The following is a 10,512-nucleotide window of genomic DNA, read 5'->3' as shown; positions in this document are numbered from 1 at the left end:
TCCGTTTACAACACTTTTTATACAATACCACCCACGGACTCTTCAAGATGTTTTAAAGGCTAATTTTTTGTAGATAAGATATTCTCACCATGGATATTACCTCCACAAAAAATTGGATCATTTGAACATTTCTAAGTTTGCCAAAAAAGGGTTACAAAATCGATAGTTTTGGACCGTTGATAAAAATTCATAGGTTGAGAATTCCTATTTTCTCTCTCCCTCTTGATGACTCTCTCTCTCCGTACTATTCTCGCTCAAGTCTTTCTCACTTAGTGTTGATTTTAGTTTTAGTGAAGGCAACAAGATCGAATATATATATATATATATATAACAGATCTTACAATGAATGTGGGCCTTACAACACATCAAATCCTAGGGCCCTTAAGAGAGTTTGGCTTTCATAATTGACTCTCAAATATTGAAAATAACGGCTAGGCTCAACTAATGGACTAGTAAGCCTTTGACCAAACTATTACGGTCTCTCTCTATTTCTTTCTCCCAACTTTCTCTCTCTCTCTCTCTCTCCTCTCTTTCTTCTTCAGAGTTCAGAACACCCCCACCCCCCTCATCTCTTATCTCTTCCATTTGTTAAAAAAATTCTACCAAAAATTCGGTGCTCACAGACACATTATCTTCCAGCTCACATTTTTTTAGGACAATCCACACTCTCATTTACAAGACTTATTAACGTTTTCAATTTGATTTTTTTTTTCTTTAAATTTGCTCTTTCAATTGTATTATATTTCTTTGATTCTTTATAGTGTATTAGTTATGATTTTTTTATTTTTATTTTTCTTCTTTTAGTTATTTTCTTAATTTAAAAAATTAAGCAATATTTGAGATGAACAAAATTAATTGAGTTTATGGATTATTAAGTGGCTAATCACTAAAATTTTACTACAGGTGTGGTGTTGTTATAAATGGAAGAATCACGTACAGAATTTTTTGAAGATATGAGGTAGGTCACCGGATTTTCTAATGAGGATGTTGAACATAATATTCAAACACCATTTGTGGGCATGGGTTTTGATTCAAGCGAAGAGGCGGAAGAATACTACGAAAAGTATGGTTTTAACAAGGGGTTTTCAATCATTAAAAGATCGTCTAACAAATCCTGGAGTAATTGTGATAAAGTGACAAACATCTCTTTTGCATGCTCGCATTCTGGGTCTTACAAAAAAAAGTTTAAAGAGGAGGTGTCAAGGCCACGATTGAATACCTCAACACAAAGAGGGGAATGCAAATCACACATGTATATTAAGCTCATTCAAACCACAATGAAATGGGAGGTTAGGCAGTTTTGTGACGAGCATAATCACTCCTTTGTATCACCCTAAAAAAGAAACCACCTAAAGCCAAATTGAAAAATGCCCGATGCAGTGAAAGGTATGGTTGAGCATTTTTATGATGCAAATCTACAAATAAACAAAGTCAATACTGTTCTTGGAGGTGAAGTGATTGGTGTCAATGATCGTGGTTATTGGAATCATCTTAAGTGATGTGAGACAAAAACTTGATGTTGGTGATGCTCATTGGGTTTTAATCACTTCCAAAGAAGAGAAATTGATAATCCTCAGTTTTACCATGCTCATCGATTAGGATTTAGAAGGGAGAGCTGTTAATTTCTTTTGGGTTGATGCTAGGTCACGATGTCCTACTCTAACAGTTTGGAGATGTAATCACTTTTGATACAACATACAAGACTAACAAGTACGAGTTACCTTTTGCACCATTCACTGGTGTAAACCATCACTTTCAAACCATCCAATTTGGATGTGCATTGTTACAAGACGAAACGGAGAAGAGTTTCTTATGGCTATTCTAGACTTGGAAGAAAGCGATGGGGAAGGCTCCAGTTTCTTTTATTACTGACTCAGATCCAGCCATGAGAGCTGCTGTTCCTAAGGTGTTTCCTACCACACGACACTGGTTGTGTTGTTGGAATATTAAGAAGAAGTTTGGTAAAAAATTAGGATATTTGTACTACTAAAAAGCAGGTTTCAAAAGGGCCATGAAGGAATGTCTGAGATTTACATTTAGGATTGAGGATTTTGAGAGGATATGGAAATCATTGATAGCTAAATATGGGCTGACTGAAAATACTTGGTTGGACGGACTTTATAAAGATAGAGAGGTATGGGTTCCAGTGTATAATCGAACTACTTTCTTTGCTGGTATGAATACTACTGGCCGTAGTGAGGGAATTAATAGATTTTTCAAAGACTATATTTGTAGTACTACTAGTCTGAAGGAATTCATTCAAAAATATGAACAAGCTTTGAAGACTATAGAAGTAAAAGAGAGACACGAGGATTTTGAGTCGGAGCACAAAAATCGTATTGTTACTGGAAGAAGTTTTATTTTGAATCATGTAGCAAAGATATATACAAGAAAGATGTATGAAAAATTTAGGGCTCAGTACTTTGATCTCGAGTTGTATAAAGCTAACCTTGTTGGTGGTGAGTTGAATATATATAAGGTGGAGTTCATGAGCAATAAAATTGATGGCGAGAATCAGCATTGGATTGTGAAATGGAATCCACAAACTTGTGAAGGTGTTTGTGAATGTCATCGTTATGAGTTTGTTGGAATACCTTGTGCCCACTTACTAAAGGTATTCTCTGAACTTGATGTTTATGAAATTCCTAAATGTTTCATAAAAGAAAGATGGCTGAAAGGGGCTAACAGATTTAGGAGAGATGATAAGGGAGGATCACAATGTCAAGAACAAATTGACGCGATGAACCTTAGCTATTTATGCCAAGAAGCAACTAAATGGGCATGTATTGCCTCGCGAACTCTAGCAAGCTACAAGATATTCTTAGATGGTTTACGGGAACTCGGTAAAAAAATCTCATGTACCACTCCGGGGGAAGTTGTCAACGAAGATGCTCCAAGTGAATCAGCACCATGTGTTTCAAGAGATGACCCTTCTTTGCCATCAGCACCATGTGCTTCAAGCGATGACCATTCTTTGCCTCTTGTGCTCTTAGATCCCCGTATTTCATGATCTAAAGGTAGACCCGACAAAAAAGATGATGCATCACAAGGAAAACATGGTAGATACTTAGATCCTATGGAAGAACAAGGAAGTAAGAACAAAAGAAAATGTCACTCTTGCAACTCTTATGCGATCATGACAAATGAATTGTCCTTCAAAAAAAGACAAAGTCGATCGGGGAAGGTACAAACTACTATAGTATTATTTATTTATTTTTTACATTTTTTTCCATATAGTCTCGCAGTTATTAATACAGTTTTAGTGTATTTTCTATAGGCACGTCAATGGTGGAAGGAGTTGAAGATTTTAGTAACACGTAGTATTTATTTTTGGTTCAGGTTGACTGTTATTTTATACTTGGAAGGGGGCAACGGGTAGAACTCTGCTGGCGGCTTACACTATATATATTTATTTTGGCTTGTAATTTTTTTTGCTTAGAGTATAGAAATGGTGAAGTGCTACACTTCTACTTCGTAAATTTTGATTGTCATACCTTTTTTCTTGTCAGACCTTGTTTCTTGATTGTAACAGAGTAGTAAGTCTTTTTGGTGCAGTGCACGCTATCTATTTATGTTTTTTTTTAATAGACAATCCCCATTTACGTTGGTTCTAACCATAGTCCGATCCATATAGCAGTTCGGTGTTTGTTCCATGTTGCAAGTTGCAGTTTAGTGTTTGTTCCATCTTCTGCTTCCAGACACTTTGTGTGTTCCCGTGATTGTAATACACACAGTAAGTCTCTTCTAGCTACGCATTAAGGAGGTCAACTAAGGGAATCATGGCTAGATGGCTAGACAACAATAAAACAAACAATTAACTTCTTTTATAATAATGGGAGATTGAATATGATATAAGTCATATAACAAGGAAACGCACCTAAAGGCACGAGCCAGCTTGTTCATTGTGGATTAAAACCTACAGGCGCGACTCAAGTTCAACTATCTTGGGAACCCTTTGATTGGAATTCCAAGTTCCAAACCACACGGTGAGGATGTCCAGGCTCCACATTGCACATAAATCAGCAGTCTCTTTCATGAGGTCGGTCATTTAAGTTGTTAATACTTTTTTTTGCATAGAAAAATAAGGTATTTTTCAGATAGTGTAGAGAAATAATGTTACAAGAGGGAATATCCCTTTACAACAACAAAGCTCTTGAACAATTTAGGCAAACCAAAAATAAGTTTTATGAGGACATTATTTTACAGCTCCAACAAACTAAGGCCAAGAGTTGCTCCACAGGGATACACCCTCCATGTCAAATTTTGAATCCACATAAAAAAACTAAATATTGAATTGACCCAACTAAACAACACATTCACCCATTTACAAAGATTTTCATACTAACATTTGTCAAGAGCTATTGCTCATTTTGCTCACACAAGTACTATATGGGTAAAATTTACTTTATTTTTACAAAGTCTCATCCCAACAACAAAATTTTAAGAGGAAAATCTTCTTTCTAAAGATCAGTCTCGAAATCTGAAATGATTTCACGGTCCTGAACTAGACGCGTTAAACGAAGCTTCCCCGGATTAAAAAGCTTAAAACTCTTATGATATTTCCTGATTTTCCAGAAAGCAACAGTACCAGGCCTTCACTCCTCATTTTGCTGGTGTCGATTTAATTGTCTTCTGCCTTTGTTCCAAGCTGCTTCCTTGGTGCCTTCCCTCCTGTTGACTTCCTTGTTGTCTGCATTTTTTTTTTTTTTTATGAAAATTGAAAACTTAATTAACAAATGAGTGAATTGGTCAGGATTTTAAGAGGGGGGATGTTCTGAAGAAGAAAGAGAGAAGGGAGAGAGAGAGCGAAACACGTTGAAAGGGGAGAGAAAGACCGTGAGAAATATATTGGTCAAAATGGCTTGAGCTGTAGTTGAGCACGTGAGCCATTATTCTCATTTTTTGAGTCAATTGTGATAACTGTCCGAACTCTCTTGAGGACCCTAGGATTTGATGTGTTGTAAGGCCCACATTCATTGTAAGATCTGTTTTACAAAATCATTGTTTACTAATCCCTCCCTATATTATATATATATATATATATATATATATATATATATATATATATATATATATATATATATATATATATATATATATATATATTCCTTCCAACCCTCACAATACCAAAATAGGCATCTACATCGCATACAAATCACAGTCTACCATGGTTTTTGTCGGTTTGCTTTAGAATATAATAGACCACCACCAATCATGGTGCACTAATCATTAAGTCCCCCAAATGCCTCCACCAAACCACCACAATCTACAATTTATCATTTTCTAGTAATTATCAATAATTTCATTTCAAGTTAAGTTAAGGAAACAATCGCTTCCGATTTGTTATAGCATCAATTGCCAATAGTATTTACTCCATTTCAATTTGGATTTTATTGAGAGCAGGGGATTAAGTTTTTTTTTTTTTTTTCTTTTTTTAATATGGCGAGAAAAAGAGAAAAAGACGGTAGTGAAAAGGGAGAAGAAAGACTGAAGGAAAGAACCCGGAAGTGATAAAAGTGTGAGGCGGAGAGAGAATTTGGATGGAGAGAGAGTCACAAAGAGAGAGAAAATAGAAGATTATTTCCCTTTTTGTGTTCGTGGGTTTTTTCCCCTTTTTCTTCTTTCTCACGTGAATTGTATATATATATATATGGTAGAGATTGTTAGTTTATGGATGAATAGAAAAATTTGGTTAATATATTGTAGAGTGAAAAGGGTGCAGGTGTAGGTGTTGAAGCATTATAGGTGGCCTGTCAAAAAAAAAAAGGCCAGGAAATTTCATTATTTTTTCTAAAAAAAATTTCAAATTATTACTAATGGATACAGAACCGTTATAAATGCCTCATGCAAATAGTGATAGTAACAGAATTGCAAGCATTACAAATGGGTAATTACCATCACTTTTATTTGTTGGGAATGAATCAAGAACAAAATTAATAACCGTTACTAATAAATTTATTAACGGTTGATGATAAATGTAAAATGATATAGTCTTACCTACGTATAAACGATGAAGTTCAAACGCAAGTAAAACTAAAACTATACGTTGCTATGTTATCAAATATTTCTACTCTCGAATCTATCGAAATAGAGTGGAGTAAAAGATTCGTTGCACTCCTAGTTCCTTAGTATTCAATGTTTTCTTTTATAAGGAGTTTTCCAAAGTCAATGAGAGATTTACAAACTTAAACTACGATGCAATTTCAAAACAAGATATTAACTAAATTGATTTAACTACGAAATGCTACGGAATACTCAGGTTTGAATCTAGAATAAGAATTAGGGGGGAATTGAATCCAACTTAATAAACTAGCATAAACTGTTGTAATCCAATTCTTACATTCTTACGGTAAGAATTGGTCGTTCTAATCCCTAATTATACATGGCATCACTACCAATTCATAACTAGCATGTGAGGAAGTCCACCCATTCTCATGGCGAATCAACGACCTTCTAGAGTGGAATAGACTCTTACAACGATTCTACACTACACAATCAAGTTTTCATCAAGGCTTCATCAAACACCCTCTAATGGAGGTTTAGCCTTGATTCATCAAACTATCATTTCCATATGAATTAAAACTAGACATCATAAAATGATTGGAACTTTGCTTATTTAAACTCAAATGGAAACTACTCATGCAATAATTGATTTAAACTAATAATGACAAATAAGTAAATCTAAGAATTGAAGCTAATAATTAATGAAAAACAAAATTAGATTATCAAGAACTAAATATTTTATTGATGTAACAACTAAATAACAATGATTCAAATAACTAATCTAAAACAAGATATGAAAAACTAATTAACTAACTAATTAAAATTCTCAAAACTAGATCTAAAACAAGATATGAAAAACTAATACTTTATTATAAAAACTAAATCTGATTCTAAATTATAATCTACTTGTTCTAAAACTAATTAATTGAATGTAAAACTAAAATAATGTAAAATATAGATCTAGATCTAAAAGATATTATCTAATGGCTACTTTCTATCCTAAGCTAATTATCTAGGTCTAACTAGCTACCTACCTACAAGCTACCATTAACAAGAGCTAAACTTTTATTTTTATATCTTCAGATCCAAAAATCGTGCATGGGCTTGGAGCCATGTTTTGGGCCGGAAAATCGGGCCCAAAACCCAATTCTTTTAGTCCAGAAAGGGCTCTTCAGCTAGATTGGTCTTCAACAGACTTTTTGTCCACTTCTTCTCCTCTGATTGGGTCAAGGCTTGAACCATTGGAAAGCTCTTTCCAATCCGGTCGTTTTGACATAAGGTATGCGTAATTCCGAGGTCTGAGTATAAAGATACGGCCTTTAGAAGTTCTGCTAACTTTTGTCTGCTGTTTCTGCCCGCGTTGACTTTGACCTTTCAGCTTTGACCGGGCTTTAAAAAGGCTTTTTCTCCTTGAATCGTGGCCTTTATTCACAGAACTCCATAGCAACCAACCCTTGCTCCTTTATATCGCCAAAGTGGCACATTTCTGCACATAATTGACTTCAATGCCTGTAATACATAAAATCACGTAATCAACATTAACTCTTATTTATTACTCGCATAATTGGTCTAAAAATATGATTGTTAAGGAGTTAAAACTATAGTTTTGGGCTCTTAACAAACCACCCCCAACCAGCATTTTGCTTGTCCTCAAGCAAATATGAGAAATTAAAATAAGTGACCAAAAATGGAGTTCTAACTAATCTCATTTCGCTGAGTGTGATTGCATTTACCATATGCAACAAGGCCTTAAACCACTAGGAATTCCCTAGTGGATGAGTTATAGCCTCGTGAGAGTTTTCCAGTGAAGGTACTCACAAACTTCATCTATACTACAACGACTAAGAAATAAAACTATTGTTTCTTTATTTATGCTCCCAATTATCTATACATCTCACTAGCAAAGAATACAGAATAATCAAGTCGAACCCTAAGCTAATATACGCATAATAATCAATCATCTATAATACACATATACACAATGAGTAATACTATGAATTGCAGTAACAGGTCCGTTTATAAAAACTCGGAATAGCGTCCTTAAGTAGGTCCTCACATAAATGTCAAGACAAAAACCACTCTGTTTTTTTCACTCAAGTTTCCCTCTACTCTCATTGTGCATGCGATTGGGCACACTTTACCTTACAATCTTAATGACACACAAGGAAGCCGAAGTCGATCAAACACATCTGCCACTTACTATCCCACTAACCTATTCCTAATTGAGCTAGAGGTCTTTATTAGGTGTTGCGGGGATTAGGAGATGTGTTAAGAAGGAAGGAAATGGATTTAAAAGGGATAAGTCTGAGATCATAGGGTCTTCATATTACATAACTAGAGAAAACCTTGTTCTTTTGCTTCTACACTTTGTTTCCATTCTTAGCCATATTTTTCTTTTTCTTTGGCTTTTGACTCCTTTGATTCTATTTTTGGAGTTTTTATTTTTATTTTTTTCTTTTCTTTTCTTTGGATGGAAACTTCTTTCTTTTTCTTTTCAGAAGCAACTAACTACTTTTGTTTACGCAAGTTTTTCTCTTCTTCTTTCTTCACTTATCCTATTCTCAGACTTATTCTAAAATGGGTAAGTTGATTTTTTTTTTTTTTATTTTGTTTTGTTTTATTGGGTAAAGGAATTGTGTTATGTGAAAAGGCTAATGAAAGGCTCCGTGGGGCGACTAGCGGAAAATATACTTAGGTAAGAATTTCTGGCTATATCGATCCAAAAAGGGCCTAAATTCTCTCTTAGGATATGGTATAGTGGTCAAGCAAGTGGACGTGTGATTTCTCTATTCGAAATATACTTCTCCCTTGTGTCATTTCTCAAATGTTTCACTCATATAAGGCTTTAGGCTATATTCTCACAGGATTTGTAGAATAAGTACTCTAGCCTAGATTTCAGAAACTTACTGCCAATAATCATAGATACTCATGTAATATATTTATAGATAGATGCAAAGATTATTACCTACATATTAACCTAAGTTTCTAAAAACTATTCTAATGCAAAAGCTATGTGAGACTTCTAGATTGTTACGAGCATAGAGAAGGGAAAACAATACCAATATTCCTAAGTGTTAATGATAAACTAAAAATGATAGTTTTACCTACGAAATAAAGCTACGAAACTCTAAATGCAAGTAAAACTAAAACTTAACTTGGAATAGGGGTTATCAAAGTTTATCTACTCTGCGCGTCAATTGAAATGCGAGTTAGAATAGAAGATTCGTTCCACTCCTAGTTCTTACACACTCAATGTTTTCGAGTCTAATCAGTCTTACTAAAGTCTAATTAGAGATTTACGAAGGTTTACTACGATGTGAATTCAAACTAATAAAATGCTGTAATTTAAATTACGAATGCTATGGAAATACTATCGTTGAATCTAGAATAAGAAATTAGAGGGGAATTAAATCCACCTCGAATCCAACTTAATAACCTAGCATAGATTGTTGTATCCCAATTCTAATGTTCTTACGGTAAGAATTGCGCGATCTAATCCCTAATTATACATGACATTTCTACCAATTAATAACTAGCATGTGAGGTCGTCCACCCATTCTCATGGCGAATCACGACCTTCTAGAGTGGAATAGATTCTAACAACGTTCTACACTATATCACTAAGTTTTCGTCAAGGCTTCATCAACCCCTCTAATGGAGGTTTTAGCCTTGATTCATCATGTTATCATTTTCCATTGAATTAACACTAGACATAATATAAAGAATTGAAATTTACTAATCTTATTTAAACAATAATTGAAATCTAATTAATAACTAAGAATTGATAAACAACAAGAATTTAAACTAGATCTATAAATGTAAATGACAAAATCGAAATGAATAATGATAAACTATTTTATTTATCTAATCAATCAAGAACAATGATTCAAAGTATTAATCTAAAACAAGGAAATGAAACTAGTTAATTTAACTAATTTTATTAAAAACTAGATCTACAAGCTATTTTAATGGCTACTTTTTTTATATTCTAGATTATCTAACTATCGGGCTTTAGAAAGGCTTTGTCTTCATGAATCTTGGCCTTTAATCACAGAACTCCTTAGCAACTAACCATTGCTCCTTTATCTCATCAAAGTGGCACATTTCTGCACATAATTGACTTTGAAGCCCGAAAAGCATAAAACACATAATCGATTATTAACTCTTAATTATTACTGCATAATTGGTCTAAAAAGTATGATTATTAAGGGGTTCAAACTACAGTTTTGGGCTCTTATCTAACTTTGATCAGTCTTTAGCATGCAATGGTTTCGTGTCAACTAATCATGCAGGGTTAATTCTTTAGCATGCAATGGTTTCGTGTCAACTAATCAGTCTTAAGTCTAATGAGAGTTTTACGAAGGGTGTTATACTACGATGCAATATGAAAAGCAATATGTTGAATGTCACTATGAAATATACGAAAATACAATTGCTCTTGAATCTAGATAAAGAATTAGAGGGGAATTGAATCCACCTCGAATCCAACTTAATCACCTAGTATAGGCT

This window comes from Coptis chinensis, unplaced genomic scaffold (genome assembly GCF_015680905.1).
Source record: "Coptis chinensis isolate HL-2020 unplaced genomic scaffold, ASM1568090v1 utg2180_pilon_pilon, whole genome shotgun sequence".
In the NCBI taxonomy this organism is placed as follows: domain Eukaryota; kingdom Viridiplantae; phylum Streptophyta; class Magnoliopsida; order Ranunculales; family Ranunculaceae; genus Coptis; species Coptis chinensis.
The sequence above is the reverse complement of the archived record's forward strand: the minus strand, read 5'-3'. Positions refer to the sequence as shown.